Consider the following 18,826-nt stretch of genomic DNA (forward strand, 5'->3'; position numbering starts at 1 on the left):
CTCTCAGGTCTGGCTCAAAAGAAGCTAAATTGGATGGAGCCTGCTGCTGGCAATCACAGCCAGAGAACTGACAAGGCTTAAGGATGCCTTACTTTCTTCTGCTCCTTATCAATCTTGGGAAAATAGGATGATTTCTCCACACAGTTTTGGAACTCTGGTCGATAAAGCAGTTTCTACGGTGTTTCCACAGGGCCTGGGAGATTTCCATAAGGCAGCATGTATCTGAGAGGCCTAAAATGTCAAGGCATGTCATTCTAAGTTTAAAAAAAATATTTAAAAGTTTTTTGTCTCATATGATTTTGCTGGGGTCTTCCCAACCTCCTCCTCCTCTTCCCTTTTCTTCCCCCTACTCCTCCTACCTTTCTCGAAGTCCTTTGCTTATATACTATACTATGACATACAGTCCTGTGCTCCTATGGGGCTCCTGCGTATATGAACATGTGTGTCTCTGTGTCTGTATGTGTTGCTCATGCTTTTTCTTTGTCCCTTTCCCTTCTGTTTGCTTTGTCCTATTCCATTTTTTTTGTTGTTGTTTTGTCTTCTTTCTCTTCTTCTTATCCTTTAGATATCTGTCTGTTTTCTAACTAGAACAAGAAGGGTGTGGATTTCTACAGGAGGGCAGGTACGGAGGATCTTGGAGGAGTTGCGGATGGGAAAGTGTAATAAGAATATATTGCATGAATATTTGATTTTTTTAATAAAAGAAAAGTAGAAAAAAGAGAAGTAGAAATACAGAGAAATTTTAAATGGAAAAATATAAAGTCTTTCTCTGTCTAACTAGCCAGCTTCAAATAATGACCCAGAGGCTTCTCATTTTGAAGGCTTGGTCTTAGCTTAGACTTTTTTCTAACAAGCTCTTACAACTTAAATTAGCCCATTTCTATTCATTTACATGCTGACAGGTGGCTCATGGCTTTTATCTCTCCTCCTGCACTTGCTGCTTCCTCTGTATCCAACTGGCGACTCCCTTTTTTATACCCAGAGATCTCTCTGTCTGGGTATATCCCACCTATACCTAAACGGCTATTGGCTGTTTAGTTTTTTATTAAATAGATTACATTGACGCATCTTTACAGAGTGTAGTCACATATCTTGCAACAGTACACATAAAAACTGAAAATTTTGTTGCCACTACTCTGCAAGTGATAACAATTGTTATCATATTTAAGTAATATGATAGAAGGTAAGAATAATAAATTAGCAATAAAGAATTTTTTTACTTGCAATAAATACATATTTAACTTTTGAATCATGGCATAAAAATTAATCCTGCTTTTGGTGAGCTAGCTTTAAGACAATTCTCCACGATGAAGTTATCTCTGTGTCCTTTTCCTTTGGACACCCATAATATCTACTGGGCTCATTGTATAACCAAGAATCATAATTTGAAAGGGATTTAAGTTTCTTAATATGAAAAGTAATGATATACTTATTTGTGCTACTTATTATCATAAATTTCATATTTAGTACTTATTTTTAATTACTGTGGACACTTGTTTGCCAAATATAACATCCAATGTGCACATAGCAACAACAGTCATTGGAACAATTCAGAAAGCCTATACCTTGTTTCTGGATGTTCTCTGATATGAATTGTGTGTGTGTGTGTGTGTGTGTGTGTGTGTGTGTTTCACAGAGGCTCGTGAAACCTCAACTTACTATTAAGCCAAGGATGACCCTAAACTTTTGATACTCTAGCCTCCACTTCCACAATACTGGGGTTGCAGCAAGCAGTAATGTAGGTGTGTGCTATGAGGCCTGGTTTTATATGGTTTAAAAGCTGATGCCATGGCTTCATGCATGGTGAACAAGCACTCTACTAATAGACATAGACACCTAGCCCCACACTGAAAGATTTTGATGAAACTCATCAAAATTGGCATCAAAGTCACTTTCAGATACCCAATAGCACTGCCAACTAAACACTATTAAAATATTAAGAGATTTTTAAAAGCTTTAAAACAGCAGTTAAGAATTTCTGTGTTACAACAGAGAAGTGAATAATAGTCAATGTTTAATTTGAATTTGTACTGCCTAATTTGCTACGAATTATTATTTTCCATCAGTTATGTTTTGTAATGTTTTATTTGATAAAATCTTCAAAATATGACTCTGGTTACTTTGATTGACAAAAGTAAAAACATTTCAGAAGTATTTTATAGGAAATAGTTTTACTAAGTGGAAGAAATGTTTTTAATGTAAGAAAAGCAACATGGTAACAAGTGGACACTAATAAAAGGAGTTTGTGTATGTAAGTAGTGAAACTAGTTTATGTAGTCATCATTTTCTGACTGCCATCCATGCATGCAAAAATATTGACAGAAATAGGTAAAGAGCTATGTGCAGTATTATTTTATGTCCATCTTAACATTAATGGCCTAGCAAAGGAATTCTCACATACATAATAGCAGTTAACGTCAGTCAAATTTTTATGTTTTAAGTTATGTGTATGTGTGTAGATGTCTGTTAATGAAGGTATCCATGGAGCCCAGATGTATCAGATCCTCCTGTAGCTGGAGTCACAGGCAGTGGTTAAGCCACTGGACTTGGGTACAAAGAACAGAATTCAGGTCCTCTGCAAGACCAGTACAGGATCTTAATTGCTAAACCATCTTCCAATCGACAAAGTCAGTCCTCTTTGATGTTTGCTTACCATCAATCATAAGAAAAACTATACTTCTTCCAATGTTGTTGCCATGAAGTCATATTAATTAAGGTAGTAAGCATAATCGTTTACTTTAATAATGATTTATTAACTGATTGATGACCTTTTAAGTATATAGATTTTTGAGGTGAAGGCTCCCGTCTGTCCCTTGTCCTGGTCCTTCTGAATATTAACAGTGGCCTGCAGGGGGCATCTCTAATAAGGCCTCAACACAGAGGATCTGCAACTCCTACAGCTCATAGAGAATCCTGACTCACTGTTATCTGTAGCAGACAGTAGCAGGACAAGGACCAACCAGCATTATACCAAACCATCAGTATTCACCCTAAGAGTCAATGCAATATCTGACTTATATTTGCATACCTTTGTAAACACTATCAAGGACTCTGTGCTAAAACCCTAACACCATCACTGCTTCCTGGGATAGATTCCCTAGCACTATTACTGCTACTTATGATGAATCCCCCTAACACTATCACTGCTACCTGGGATAAATCCCACTAACACCATTAATGCTTCCTGTGATGAATTCTACTCTAATACCATCACTGATACCTGTGATGACTCCTCCCCTAATACCACCACTGCTGGAAAACAACCCACATTTACTTTTAAAAATATTTCTTCACAAACACTGTTGATTCCCTGAACCAAGACACGGCTCTCTTTACTAAAAGAATCCTCAGTGCAGCACCATCCAATACTAGATCACAAAGCGCTGAGCTTGTGTTGTTAATGGTATCAAACTTTGTTGTTCCATCACTGAAGTACCCATTTAGCCCTCTGCCTCTGGGTGGAATCTATTTGAACAAAGAAGTTGCCTTCAATCTGAAATTAAAATAGATCAAGAGGTGCACTGTTCTGTATTATTTCATTCTAATCAATTTGCAGGCAGAACTTAGAAGAGAAAGTTTGCCAGACTACAGCTGTTGACCAAGCAAGTTTTGTCACAACTAATTCTTTTACAAGTGTGTTGGATTCCTCTAAAAGAAACACGTTGGAGATCATATTAACAGGACAAGAGTTTATCATGAGATACCAGTGGGGCCAGCTCTACATGCTTTAGAAGGTTGGCGACAGCATCAAGGTCTCTGTGACAGGAAAGCCTTGGAGCCAAGGAAGGGAAGCCAAAACAAGCCAGCCCTTTTACAGCAGATTCAGGCACATGCTACGACGTGCCAGCATACTTTTCTGTGATAATCCTGCACACCCTCCTTTTTTAGTCTTTTAAGATGACAGGAATTTCATAATTCTGTTTTTATTAAATCCCATGTCCCTCACTCTTTTGTTTTTAAACCCTGCCACACTGCTGTTGTCATTCACAGCAGTGAACCACGTATAAACATACTTTTACTTGTTCTGGGAGTTACTGTGATTCTTAGGTATGCAGATCAAATTATCTTCTTTAATACCTGGGTACTTTAGCCATTATATGTTCACAGACTGTCCCTTCCCATTCTTTCTAGGAATGCTGTTAGATGGAGTCGAAGCACTTAACCTTCATGTTGCTTATCCTCATCTGACTTTAGCCCATTATATATTCTTGTTTATATACTTCCCAACATACTGAAGTTGTCTTTCTCTGTCTGGCCTAGTGAGTGGTCAGTTTTGTGTTTCAGTCATTTCTGGGGTGTTTAATTAAATTCTTTAGATGAATGCTATTTACCTGTGGTGATATATTTGCATCTGTATTTTTATAGTCTTATTTAATGCTTATTTTTAATATTTCAGGCTATATTAATCAATAATACAACTTTAAAATTGTATCTTTCTAGTTGTTAAAACTCGTACATTTAAAATCTCATTATTATGAATTATATCTAGTAATAATTTTGCCTTGAATTTTATTGTATTTCACATATAAATAACTTTTTCATATTTTTCTTATTAAAAATTTTTATATACTTTTATTTTCAATGATTTTTTCTTTACATGTCTCTTGTGATAGAATTCTTAGCTCTCTTAATACAGGCCAGTCAACTTAGCCCATTTATGTGATCTTTACTCAGATTCATGTTTATTGATTATATTTTATAATATCTAATTTTATTAGTCCATATTACTCATCTCAGCCTTTACTGTGAATTGGCTTCTTTGACTTGATGTATCTGTCTCTTACCTTAATAGTTTGGAATTTATTTTGTAATTTACCTTGAAACCTAGAGATAATTAAATTTGCAGCCTCTGAAGTCAACCAGTGCCCTTAATCATTTCACATTCAAGGAAATCTAGAACGTTCTGCCTCCAGCACCCCCTCTCCTATTGTGTTTGCTAATTCTGTCTAGAATTTTAGTCCTATCTTATCTTTTTTTTTACCCTACCAATTTGTTATTTATATTACACACTCCAGCCAGTCCTTGTTCGTCTTTACTTATATATCCCTAATAATTTCTCGTTATTCCTCCTTGTAAACAAGAATTCTATAATGTGTCTTCTTGCAAAGAATAGTATAGAAATTTGTTTATTGAATACACACAAGAAATAAATGGATTTACCCTAATCTGCAAACAGTAGCTTTCCTACTTGTGAGTTCTAGGCTCAGACTTCCTTGGTAATGCTCTCTATAGACTTCTCTAACAGCCCTGCCTTTCCATGTATGGCAGATAGCCATGTATACCTATCAGCTGAAGTTCAGTTTTATAAGGCAGGCGATCCTTGCTCTCTACCTGCTTTTGAGTCTTTGTTTTTGTAGCTTTGTAGTCCACAGGAATGCTTCTAGGTGGTCATCTTTGATTAACTCTCCCTGGGATCTATTTTGGATTTCCCAAAATTATAGATTCCTGTTTTTCATCGTTTTCCAGATGATACATCATAAATCCTGACCCTTACTCAGTTTGCACACACCCAGCGTGTGCAAAGGTCAGAATTGTAGGTGTGTTTTCTGTTTCCTTACCACTGTTTCACTGCAGTTTATTTGATGTGCTTTCATCCCTACCACAATGAGCCAATTCTGTCACACTGGAATCTAAGTGCTGTTTAAGTAATAATCTGGATTTCCTTTTTAAAGGACTTTATTAGATCCTTTATTTATTTGGATGATTTCCAAGCAATATTGATCAACTCTGGTAATCTTTTATTACTTTGCAGATTTTATTTATTCTGTAATTGTGTCCTTTGAGTTTTGTACTGAAAATTGCACCATAGATAATGGACATGTTTGTAATTCCTTAGGACTTGCTTCTCTGCCTTGCACTCAGGGGCTTGATTCTTCAAAGGTTCAGTGATTTCTTGAAATTGTGAGTTTATTTTCTTTTAAGTCACCTGTGGGAAGTTTCTGAAGGCTAAGTTTAAAGTGAGTTTTGTCATGGGAGCGGTATGATTGCCCCTGCTTCTCATCTGGGAATGTTCTTAGCCCTGGACTCTTTCATACCATTTTTCTTTAAACAAAAGAGTGGTAACTTCAGGTCCCAAAGCAGTATGAGGCATGCCCAGTGGCTGGTGTTTTTCCTACTCTATCACCAATCTGGAGACTGCAGGATGCTTAGTCTTCAGAAGACAGAATGTTTTGCCTATTAAATAAGCAGTCATGGGGGCAGTACTGCCATTTATGCTGATTTGGTAGAATACCATGGGGAACATAAATTTGGAGCTTGAGAGATGGCTCAGTTAAGAGCACTTGCTGCTCTAGCAGAGGACCCAGGTTCTGTTCCCACCACTCACATGGGGTAGCTCACAACTGTCTAGAACTCTAATGTCAGAGGATCTGACATCTTTTCCCACCTTTATGGTCACCTGCATGTACATGGTGCATATGCATACTAACAGGGAAACACAAGTAAACATAAATAGAAGTTAATCACATCAAAAGAACAAGAATTCATTTCTCATAGTTTTTCACACTGGAAAGTCTATGACCAAGTTGTTGCCAAGTCCTGTGACTGGCGCGGTGTGACTCTATCCTGAAGGGTCAGAACTTTGTGTCTTCACATAGCAAACCATACAAAGATATCAAGAAAACATTAACAAACACCGCTCCTAATCAAGCTAGTTCCCAATCTAATTAACCCACAACATTTAAATGTTTCTCCAGCACTGTTGTATTTGGAGTTAAATCTCAGCATGAATTTTGGAGGCTATATGATCATTTAAGTCCAAATATTCTCTTCACCCCTCCCCATGTGTGTGCAGATCACACACATTCCATCTCAATAGCCCCCAAAGCCTTACCCATTCCAGAAATCAACTTCAAATCTAAATCCAAAGCCTTAATTTAAAAACATCTGGATCCCTTAAAGTGCTTATCTTGGCCCCAGGTGTCCATTTTTCTAATTAGTGCTTCATTTGAATATGCATTTTCTTCTTACCTTACATAAGAGTAAATGGAAGCATGGCCACATTCCTCTCTCTGATCAGTGGGCATAGCCGAGATCTTGCTGAACCAAGTACCTGACCTCACAACCCCCTCTCTTCACTTACTTAGTGACCAACAGCCCAAGACTACTATATATCTTAGCAACTGTGATTTTCTGTTATGTGTCTTTAATAATTTATTTTGTATTTTGTCAAAATCTTCCATTTTCAATATCTGCCTGAATCTGAACAAAGCTTTTCAGGCCTCTCTAACCTACCACCCATGAGCATTCACACTGGTGTGTGTGTGTGTGAGAGAGAGAGAGACAGAGAGAGACAGAGATCTCCCAGCACATGTGGAAGCCAGAAGTCAAAGTTGGGTGACTTCCTTCATCTCCCTCCACTACATCTGTCCACCATATCTTTTTGAGATAGGACTTTTCCTTAAACCTAGGACTTTTTGGCTAGATTGGAATACAACAAATCCTTACGAAGCATCACATCCCCCTGCATCCAGTACTGGCATTCAAATGAATGCTGTCACCCTTGACTTTCACATGGGTCTAGGGATCAGAACTCGGGGTTTCATGCTTCTGTAGTAATCACTTTGACCAAGGAGCATCTCCCCAGACTATTTTTTCTATTCCTCGGAAGTGTATAAAATGCACTCATTTCACCTATACTGCTACAGGATGCAAAACTTCATACTTAAGCACATTAGCAGTAAACCTAACTACAAGTCAATATGCCCTGAAGCAAGGTAGGCCTAGAGATACTGTAACATTTTCACATAAAGGAAGCTTTTTGTGATGTTTCTTCTTAGGTGCCTCAAATGGTGAGTATGACCTGATGAAAATTTGGAAAATGAAGCATTGAATTATTATTCTAGGCATGGCTAAAAAGCAAATGACACCTCATGACTCAGATTGTAAACACAGCTTAGATGAACCATAGACATAAATGAAATCATGTTTGCAGGGATAAAATTCACTCCTACCATTGTGTGTGTGTGTGTGTGTGTGTGTGTGTGTGTGTGTACATGTGTGTGCCTTGTCCTAACAACATCTCTATGATGAAATAACGGTTTTCATGTCACTGTAAGACATATATTGTCACTCAGCAGAATTGCTTGGCTAATGTCACAGCCTGAGCAGTACATTTATTAGCACAATTTAAATTGCTTCTAAAATTTAACAGTGATATGATCACATTTCTCTAAAGTGCTAAAAATGCTAAACTATGGCTGATTTAGGTAATCTCCAATTATTCTACAGAGTTTCTGTAAATTAGCCTGACAGCAATACTGTTTCATTTAGAAACTTAATGATGCTGAGCTATGGGCTGGAGAGATGGATCAGCTGTTAAAGGCCAGGCTCACAACCCAAAATAATGCTGAAGATAATTAATATGGAAAGAAAATAGATGAATTTTGCTCTAGGACAGTTAAAATTAACTATAATTATGTATGGAATAATTATTGTTCTATGTAACTCAATTAAAAACCCCTAGATACTTATCTTTCTTTACTCTTGCCTGAGGTAATAAATTAAGATAACAAAAGCCTTTGTGAATTGAGGGAACATATTTCACTTCTGTTTACTGGTTATTCTTCTTTACTAATCTTTTTATTTCCACAATCATTTCTTATGGGCTCTAGTCTCCTAGGAAAACTTACGTTTTAGAGTCAAGACCTGTGACTGGTAAGCATACCACCTTTTCTCCTTAGTTGTGCCTAATTTCCAAGAGAGGTGGGGGAATCCCAAGTGGGAGCAGATAAGGAGAGTTAATATTGAGGTGATCTAAATCAATTGTTTCTGAGCTGTGAAGTGTACTTATGACCCTTCATCCTATCTCAGCTCTCTGCGGCTTCCCTCCTCCTCCCCCTTTCTTCTGGTTGTCATGTTCTTTTGGTCACCCAAGTTTGAGGTGACCTTTACTTCTATGCTCACACCATTGATGCTGAAATCAATGCTCACAGATTCGACTTCTTTTGTAAACTCCTCCACCTCCAACCTCTCAACCAAATGATCTTTTCTTCTTTCCCAGATGGTTGCTATTGAAGTCTAGTTCAGCTTCTCATTTCTAGAACATTCCTGGAGTGGGATATTCACTTTGTCTCCTTCTTGGCACTGACCACGCCCGTTGGGGGTGGAGCCAGGGGTGGAACTAGGTTGGAGGAGGAGCCAGGGAACCCTCTCTTGTTGGTGGGACCAGGAGAGGAGAGCATCCAGTGGAACCTGCTGGTGTTCATCTGTCTAGGTTTTAAGTTATTTCTCCCTGAATAAACATCTTTTTGGCCTATTTGTTTATCCTGATCCTTATTAAACCACAATACATTCCTCCTCTTTCCAGATACAGATTGAATTCCTAACCCACAATTTAAAATGTTCCAAAGTCTCAGACTTTTTGAGTGCCAACATGAAACCACATGTGGAGAATTCCACATCTGACCTCATATGACATGTCATAGCTAAAACACCAGGTGTACTGAAAATAGTGTGTAAAATTAACTTGAAGTTAGGTACTCATGAAACAGAAATAAATTTCATACTTACACTTGAGTTTTATCATATAGATAAATATGTCTCTCTCTCTCTCTCTGTGTGTGTGTGTGTGTGTGTACATGTGTGTGTAAATATTATCCCTCTTTTCTCCCAAACCTTAAATTTGAAACATTTCTGTTTCTGAGCTTCTTAGTAAGTGATATTCAATGTGACATGTATTTTCAAGGCCACTTGTTACTCCCTACTCACAAGTCTTCACCTGCTGACTTCAGCCTTAGCATGCACTGAAGGCTCTCCCCTTACATGATGAACTTGTTTCCTGACTGGCCACTTCTTGATCCTAGACAAGAGGGCCAATTTACAACTAAGGTTAATAGTCTGAATTGGCATCCACCCCTAAACTCAGCAATAATTTAAAACCAACATTTGTTAGACTTCGTGCATGACCCTTCATGGACACAATGCCTTTTTTTCAATTCACTCTCTTGTTGGAAGAATCTAAAGATTTTAAAGCAGAGATGAGATTCCTGTATGACGTTTCTATACTACAGAATCACCCAGTGTTGCCTGCATATTTCAAGTGATTTCAAGGGGGATGAAGATTACTAATTAACTACAAAAGATGTTTACCCCAGAAACTGTACTGTAAGTTATTTTCTAAGTCAAAACCTCACGTATTTCTAGCTTCACTCCATTCAACATGGCTACCTATCCCCCTAAAGGGCAGCAAATACGGCCATACATTGAAATCTTATGTCATTTTCATGCAGGTAGTTCTACCTAACACCCTGGATTCCCATAGAACCTTACATGGCATGAATTATAACAGATCATGCCATAATCATTTAAGGACAAGGAAGGGACAGGCATGGTTTGTAGCTCCTTGAGATCTTATTTCATTTTTAATCACAGAATCTGACCTGTGTAAGGTGTTCAAAGAATGTTTGTTAGGTAAACCACTAAAAGAATAATACAGCCAGTTGTTTTTAACTGAAAATGTGTTTTTCCATTTTATTGCAAAGTATCATATAGAGAATTAGTGGCTTAATCTAGCTTATAAATGACTCTTTAAAAAGGAAAACACTAAAAATGGAAGTCCAAGTGTCATTTTCCATGTAAATACTAAAGAATATGTAATAATAATTATATAAATATTTTTCAAAATGCTACTAGAGGATATTAAAACCTTCTCCCTTAGAGACAGAACATTACTTCATAACTTCTTGTGTTTGGCAATGGCTGCAGTGAGGACTCAAACTCTGGAAAGGCTGCTGTGTTGGCCTGGTTTCTGCACTGAGACAGTATGTGAGGTGAGTACCTTACAAGCAAGCAAGCCGTTTGTCCCATGGTTTCAAAGTTTTCAGTCTGTGACTGATTGGCCCTATTGGTTGTTGCTGATTGTTGCATGCATGGTTTTTTGTTTGTTTGTTTGTTTTTTGTTTCTTGTTTTTTGTCTTTTCCATTCCAAAGTTTTTATTGGTGAATATGTTATATGTTTTAGAAATGATGATCCATATACTCAGTGGAATGAAGAGCTGTGTGTAAGGATTCAACAGTATGATGGCTATTCTTGGTTGTCAACTTGACTATATCTGGAATGAACTACAACCCAGAAATGAAGTGCACACTTGTATCTGGAGCTTGAGGCAGGATCTTGAGGTTAAATGACGCAGGCTTTTGATCCAGACCTTGAAGCAGAATGACATATGCCTTTAATCCAGCCCTTGCTAGCTTTGTGTAGGGCCTAGAAGAGTAGAAGGATTTTTCAACACATCCAGACTTCTGTGCAGGCAGCTCTATTACTCGGACCATATGTTCCAGCAGACCCAATGGTACTTGAGATGTCAGTAGCACATGGGGATGCTGTGTGAAGCCTTTGACAGGACCCTATAGGTGAACCACAGAAGAAACCTTTGAGAATTTGCAACAAGCCTCTACCATCATCTGCAGACAACTATTCTCTCTTTGAAAGACACTCTTGGCTTGCTATTGGGCCTTAATGGAAATTGAACATTTGACAAAGGGCCACCTAGTTAGAACTGCCCATCATGAGCTGGGTGCTATCACACCCACCAAACCATAAAGTAGGATATGCACAGTTGCTATCTATTATCAAATGGAAGTGCTATATATGATATTGGGCCCAAGCAGGTCCTGAAGGCACAAACAAGCTACATGAAGAAGGTGCCCAAATGCCTATGGTTTCTACTCCTGTTACAATATCATCGGCTGCCAAGCATGCACCTATAGCCATGTGGTGTGTTCCTTATGATCAGCTGGCTGAGAAAGAGAGGATTAGGGCCTGGTTTATTAATGGTTCTACATATTATGATGGCACCACCAAGAAGTGGACAGCTCCAGCATTGCAACCCCTCACTGGAACAACCCTGAAAGAACTGCTGAAGAGAAATCTTCGCAGTGGGCAGAATTTGGCCACCTGACTGTGTTGCATGCAATCTGGCTTGATGGCAATGAATGTGCACTTAAGGTTGGCCATGGTCCAAAAGCTGATGGATTGGCTGATATCTGTGAGGGCAAGGAGCAGCCATGTTAATTTTTGACCTATGATTAAACAGTACATCATAGTGTGAGCATGGGGCTCCAGATACAATCTATCTCAGAGAAGCTGGGGGATGAAGGAAAGGCTGTGGTCTCCAGATGCCCTTCAGTGACACTCCCCCAAGTAACTTCCTTCCACTAGGCCACACCACTTAAAAGTGGTTCCTCTCACACCACTCCAGACAGACAACCAAGTTCTTACCATGTGGGCTTTGAGTGGTGATTATTCAAGCTATAGCATCTGGGTAGAGCACCTGGCTATGGAAGAGCACTGATGAGAGATACAGCTGTTTTTATTTTGTTTTGTTTCATTTTGTGCTTTAGTCTTTTTTCCCCTCTGAGAGCCCACCATTCAGCTCCCAAATAAATACATGGATACTTATTCTTACTTATGAATGCCCAGCCATAGAGTGGCTTGTTTCTTAATCAGCCTTTCCAACTTAACCCATTTCTTCTTCTGTGTTTCACCTCTGGCCTTTTTACTTTCTTTATTATATATTTCTTTCTTCCCTTCTTACTCCTTGGCTAGCTGTGTGGCTGGATGGTGGATCCTGGAATCCTCCTCTCCTTTTCCTTTTCTCCTCTTTCTTTCTTTGTTCATCCCTTTAGTCTCTCTGCCTGGCAGCCATTCCTGTCCCTCCCGTGCCTAGCTTATTAAACCTATCAGGTGTTTTAGGCAAAGTAACACAGTTTCACAGAGTTAAACAAATGCAACATAAAGGAATGCATCAGATCTTTGCCTCATTAAACAAATATCCCACAGCATGAACAAATGTAACACATCCTAAACTAACGTTTCACAACAGGCAGGGACAGCTCCTTCTAGTGATTACACCCTCCTCCTTCACACATCCTAATCTTCACCCAGAGCAAAGGCCACACACGTCTGTCCTGCTTTTGTCAATTTGTTCATACAAACATAAATTCCACTCCTAAATTCTAATCTAGTACTTAACAAGAAATGGAAATATTACTGGAGTTTCATATCTACAATGTGTTTGTTATCCTTATTTATAGATTAAAATACTGAAATTCAGAACATTCAACTGTGACTATGCTTTGCCTGTCTGTGGTTACCCAGATCCTGTTCTGTGGACTCACACATTTTTCTATAGATGGCAGTTTAGCGTTGCTAATTCTGTTTTGCTCACTGGGTTCCCTTTCACCATCTCATATTGTTCTCAATTTCCTTTTCTCTTTCGTCTCATCCCCTTGAAATACCTTTCATTTTGCAAGCTCCCACGGTAGTATCCACTAAGAACTTAACCAGAGGCATTGTAATGCATCCCATTAATATAGGCGGAACAGGGAGAAGAGACGCTTCACAGACTATACGCAGAAGAAAACATGATTACTTTCTCTAAACAGTCTGGTGCCTGTAGGTAGGGGGCAGGTTAGCCCGTCCCTGTCCCTGTAGTACTGCTCTTTACTCTAGTTAGAGGAGTTGAAGACAGGTGGAATGTTAGCCCATCCCTGCAGTACAGCTCTTCACTGCAGTTGGAGCAGTTGAGGACAACTGCAGATCAAGTAGTTATTAGTTAAGTCTAAAGAAAAACATCACAAGGCTGGGACATTGGCTTGTATAAATTAGTGCTGAAGAATGATTTGGAGACATTTGTGACATAGACGAGGTGTTCGAGTGGGTGTAATTATAGCAAAGAACTAAAGAATGTGAATCTGAGGAATGACACTGGCTTTATGTTTGTTTTAAACACCTTCCCCACCCCATTTCCCAGAAAAGAAGTCTGAAGGCAGATGGGCTTAGATCAACATAAGTAATAACTTCCTTTGGGGGGGGGAGGGTGGAGACAGGGTTTCCCTGTAGTTTTAGAGCCCTTCCTGGAACTAAATATGTAGACCAGCCTGGCTTCAAACTCACAGAGATCTGCCTGCCCCTGCACCCCAAGTGCTGGAATTAAGGGCATTGTACCACAACCACCCAACATCTTTCTTTTCATTTTATTTACTGTTACTAATTATTACTACTCCATGTGTGTGCATAGTGTGTGTGTGTGGGTGCATCTGTGTGTGTGTGTGTGTGTGTGTGTGTGTGTATGATGCATATGCAGGATGGTATCACACCATGGCCCATGTGTGGAAGTTGGATGACAACTTTTGAAAGTTAGGTTTATCTTTCCCATGTGGATTTGGGGATCAAACTTGTGTCATCAGGCTTTGACCGGTGTCATTAGCTTTCCATCCACCCACTGAACCCATCACTGGCCACCTCAGGATAACTTCCTACAAAGGTTTGTTGTCCAAAGAAAACTTGTATCTTATTGGAGATTTTTGTCATCAAAATGTAGCAATTTTTGTCCATTGTAATATAGAAAGAACATGAGACAGTAAAAAAAAAAAATAGATTAAAGAACTGCAAAAGTCCCTTCTGTCCCTAAGTTATAAATTTACCTGTCTCTATTTCAAGCATTTTTTCCCATTTAATCAACAAGAATTCCACACAGTTTTCTTCAGAGAAACTCTAGTAAATAACTTAGATATTCCCCCTTCACTGTTAAGTGATTGACTACTGCTTCTCAGAAAAGCAAATAGGAAAAGAGGCCATTGCACATAGGAAGACAGTAGCCAGCGAAACACACACACCTTTCAGTTCTATCGAGGCTACTTCCTATCTGCTCACTGTCTCCAGAGCTACTCTCTGCTTTCTATTCCGAACACTTGGGATCCTTTAACTCTACATGGTTTCTGATTTCAGTATGTTGCCTGATCTATACGGAGGAAGCCAGAAGTTCCAGAGAATTCTGCACTTGAGTCCAGAATGACAGGTAGAAGCTGACTGAGAGAAAGGTGGGAGACTCTAGCGATAAGCCAGAATAATGTCATATTTGGGGATACCCTTCATGGCTGCAGTGTAGAATCTCAACAAGAAAGCAGACAGAAGAGGCCCTGACACACACAATGAGTCCTCAGTACATTGTGGAGCATATGAGTGAGGCTGGAGAAAAGATGCAGCATGAAATCTGCCTTCCTCAAGCCTCCTTCAGAGCTGTAAGATGCACAGGCCATGTGCAGATTGCAAAGATAACAGTGTCTCAAGCACACATGTTCTATACATGCTTCCAACCATGTTATGATGACTAAAACTGGAATGCAATGGGGGGGGGGTGTCTGAATTCATGGTAGCTTTAAGTCATACGCTTTTAGGCACCCTATATTAATATTCCATGTATTCTCCAGCAAATAACTAAGAGTACATTTTACAGCAAATGAGAGTTGAAGGGCTGAAAGTTGCTAATCTGGAATACCTATTTGTGCCTAACAGTAACTTCCCTTGGGGACATTTTTCTATTTTCCAACCCAGACACCATTTATCAATTCTGTTTGAGCAACAATTTGCTTAATGTACCACTTCCTTTCCTAACCTCCTCACCAGACTGGGCAGAGGTTTCTCATGCTGGACATCCCAACACCTCAGACCAGCTCTCCTTCACAGTGTTTTCCCCCCCAAACTCCAGGCATTTTCTTCCTGAGGGACCACTTTGGAAGCTTATGGAAACTTCTGTATGGACTGACTCACTCCCCTTAGTGTCCCTTGGAAACAAAATTTCTCAAGCATGTCCTAGTCTGGCTGCTTCCACTTGTACCCTTCCTTTCCCCCCTTAATTTTATCATGCAGGAGTTCACCGCAGCCATTCCACCCAAGCTGGCCTCGTTAACCTCACCATTGATGTCCACGGTACGGAGCCAGTGGCCCACTAGCAAGCATTTGTATACTTGTCTTCCAGAACACATTTTTTCACCTGCCTCCTACTTCTCTGGCTGTTACTTCTCAGTGTCTGTTGTTTGTGTCTCCTCACACCCAGAGTGCAGAACCTAAATTACTTCTTTACTAAATTCACATCTTTGGGGTTCCTGTCCTTTTCCTCAGCTGATGTATATGTAGGAGTCAGCAAAGTACTAGAGGCATAAAGTTCAATCAATAGTTGTCCATCGATTGGATGAGTAAATGGATTAATGGACTAGGTGGAGTGGGTATCTGTAGTTAGGCTTGTACAACCTGACTCACTCAAATCCCTTCTATCTCTTCTGACTCATTCTGACAAATGAAATGTCCGGGTCACCAAACTTGTCTGCCTTTCTGAATGCACATGCCAGCAGTGGTATTACTACCCTGATATTTTCCGGCATCTTTATTTAGAGAACTAGCATCCGGCTCAATTGTACAGTAGTAAGTAATAGAAAAGTCACTTCAGTTACAGAGAAAAGCCTGCTCACACGTGTCAGCATATTAATATGTGTTATAAATAGAATGTGTCTCCCTCTCTTCTGGCGATTTTTAGAAGCATTCAGTTTAGACCAGAGCAGCCTCTTTCTCTATGCTAGGGCTTTGTCTGTGAATAAGGAACCCTTGCCCTTTTCCCTCCAGGAGCTTTCAAAATTGTAAGGCTGGTAGCAAAAGTGAAATGGGAAATGAGAGAAAACTAGTCTTTGAAAACGTCTTTGGGAAGGAGAAAGAGAGCAGCCATCAATCTCCTAAGGTCTTACTTAACTAGTCTTGGGTTGTGATGCAGACAGAGAGAATACATTCTGGGTCCCATTTACAGAAGTGCCATCTCTGTTGGAGACAAGAAAGGATCTCATGGTATTAGGGTAGTTCTAGAGTCAATGTGAAATTCTGGAATTTTACATTTTCCCTAATTATGATTCAGCTCGTGTTGAAATCCAGCCCCTGAGAAATGCATGAGAGACTGTGGGGTGCAGACGGGAGCAGGTTAGGAAGTCCAGAAGGAACAACACAGTGTGGGTGTTGGACTCGAGTAGAGAGCACTTAGCAGAACAAGGCATCAAGGCAGAGGGGTGAACTGAACACACGTGTGAAGGGCTTCACAGGAGAGGAGGCTAGAATGCCAGAGTGCATGTGGACCATGTGCACAAGAGAAAGGAAAGCCTAGGGAGCGGCACTCACATGTATGGCAGAAACAACTGTGTGGGTGACAGGATGGAGGTGCCATTTAGGAAGTTAAGGAAGTCTGAGAGAAAAATGTATTGGCAAGGAGAGTGGTGCGTGCTGGAGCTTGGTAGGGAATACATTACATTGTGAGACCTGGGAGACTTCCAGGCAGGCAGCAGCTGCTGAGACTAGAAGTAGTTGAAAAGGGAAACTGATATTTTTTTGAGCATCTGTTCTTATAGATATGGCTCGTGTTCTTTAATATACCCGTGAGCCCTGTTTCATAGACAAAGACTCAGGGTGTTAGAATTCAATTAGTTAATAATGAGAGTGTCAGATGAGACCTGAATCCACGTGCAAGAATACATCATTGGTTCTCCCTGAGACTGGAAACTGTTCTCATCTCATTAACATTTCACTGAGCAAGGAATAGGTACATGGACATTTCAGCTAACCATCTTTGGGAAAATTTCAAAATACTGTGAGCATTATCCTCTTAATTCAACCGATCTTAGAATATCTGTCTGAATGACTAAGAATCAATTGTTTTCCATGAATCTCACCACCACATCCCCAATATTTTGTTAAATGTATCAAAACTGATTTGTGGTGAATTGAACAACAGATTTCCTTAAAAGAAGCATTTGATTATGGAATAGTTTTATGTTAATAAAGTATTGTAAAATTAATATAGATAGCTCTATATCCCCACACTTAGATTCTCCTGTGATTCACACACACGTACATGTGCGCATGCACACACACGCATATATGTATATGCACACACATACTTTTGGAAAGTGGCAAAAGAGGGCATTGCTATACAAGCAGTCAATGCTGTTGGCACTTCAGTGCTAATCAGTTACTCACAATAAAATATTTACCTTTTTTGAGTAGCAAGGTTCTGATTCAGAAAACTCCTGGGCTTGTATGTGTCTGTAACATAGTGTGCCTCAATTCAAAAGGCAGAACCTTCTTCCAGATGCTGGCTCTTACCCTAGACATTTTTAAACTTCTCAGTCTTTAGTGACATTTTGTGTCTTCAAGTGAAAGCAGATCCAGATATCAAATAGAGGGCACATTATGTTCTTTAATTTTACAGTCTTACAGATTTCTAAAATAGATATGGACCATCAGAAAGAGTTTCCCACACAGCCGGACATGGGTTCCCCAGTATGGAAGATGGAGCTACCTGCCATTTATGGGCCCTGAAATTGGCTGTTTGTCTTCTATCACTACCTGGATGTGATCTGGTACAGCACATCTATTTAGCATCTCAGGGTGATGACAATGTTACTGGGTAGACCGGGCATCCTAAGGGAACATAGTGGCTTGCTCCCTGTCAGTATCCATAGTTACAAAATCCATCTGCATTTTATTGTTTGGTTTTTGTCTGTTTGTTCGTTTGTTTCTCTCTCACTTCGCTCCATGCCCTATTGTTTACCTGCATTGCTTTCATATTTTGAGAAACGTTGTGACATCTTTTGTGTACATTTTGTGGCTAAACTTTTGGGGCTAAACCCTTTGAGCTCTTCAGAAAAAAAAAAGTGTTTTCTATAAATTCTGCCCATCTACAGTATGTTTTTATTCAAGAACTTTATGTAAATTGCCCCTGAGAATCAAACATCTGATTACTGCCATGCAATCCAGTTGGAACATCATTTTATAAACTGTAAATAATCAGCTGGATTTTTTGTTTTGTTTTTGTATTCTTTTATATTTGAAAAGATTTTTCAATCCCAGGATGTTACATAGATAATCAACATTGTACAACGTTGTATTTTCTTCCGTTACTAACATTTCTATTATAAACATTATCTTTGTTATATCCGTATGCAATTATTCTGATAAAATTCACTACTATCCTGACCTATTCTACAACGTGTCATTTTCTAGTCA

The sequence above is a fragment of the Phodopus roborovskii genome, unplaced genomic scaffold, assembly GCF_943737965.1.
Source record: "Phodopus roborovskii unplaced genomic scaffold, PHOROB, whole genome shotgun sequence".
Classification (NCBI taxonomy): domain Eukaryota; kingdom Metazoa; phylum Chordata; class Mammalia; order Rodentia; family Cricetidae; genus Phodopus; species Phodopus roborovskii.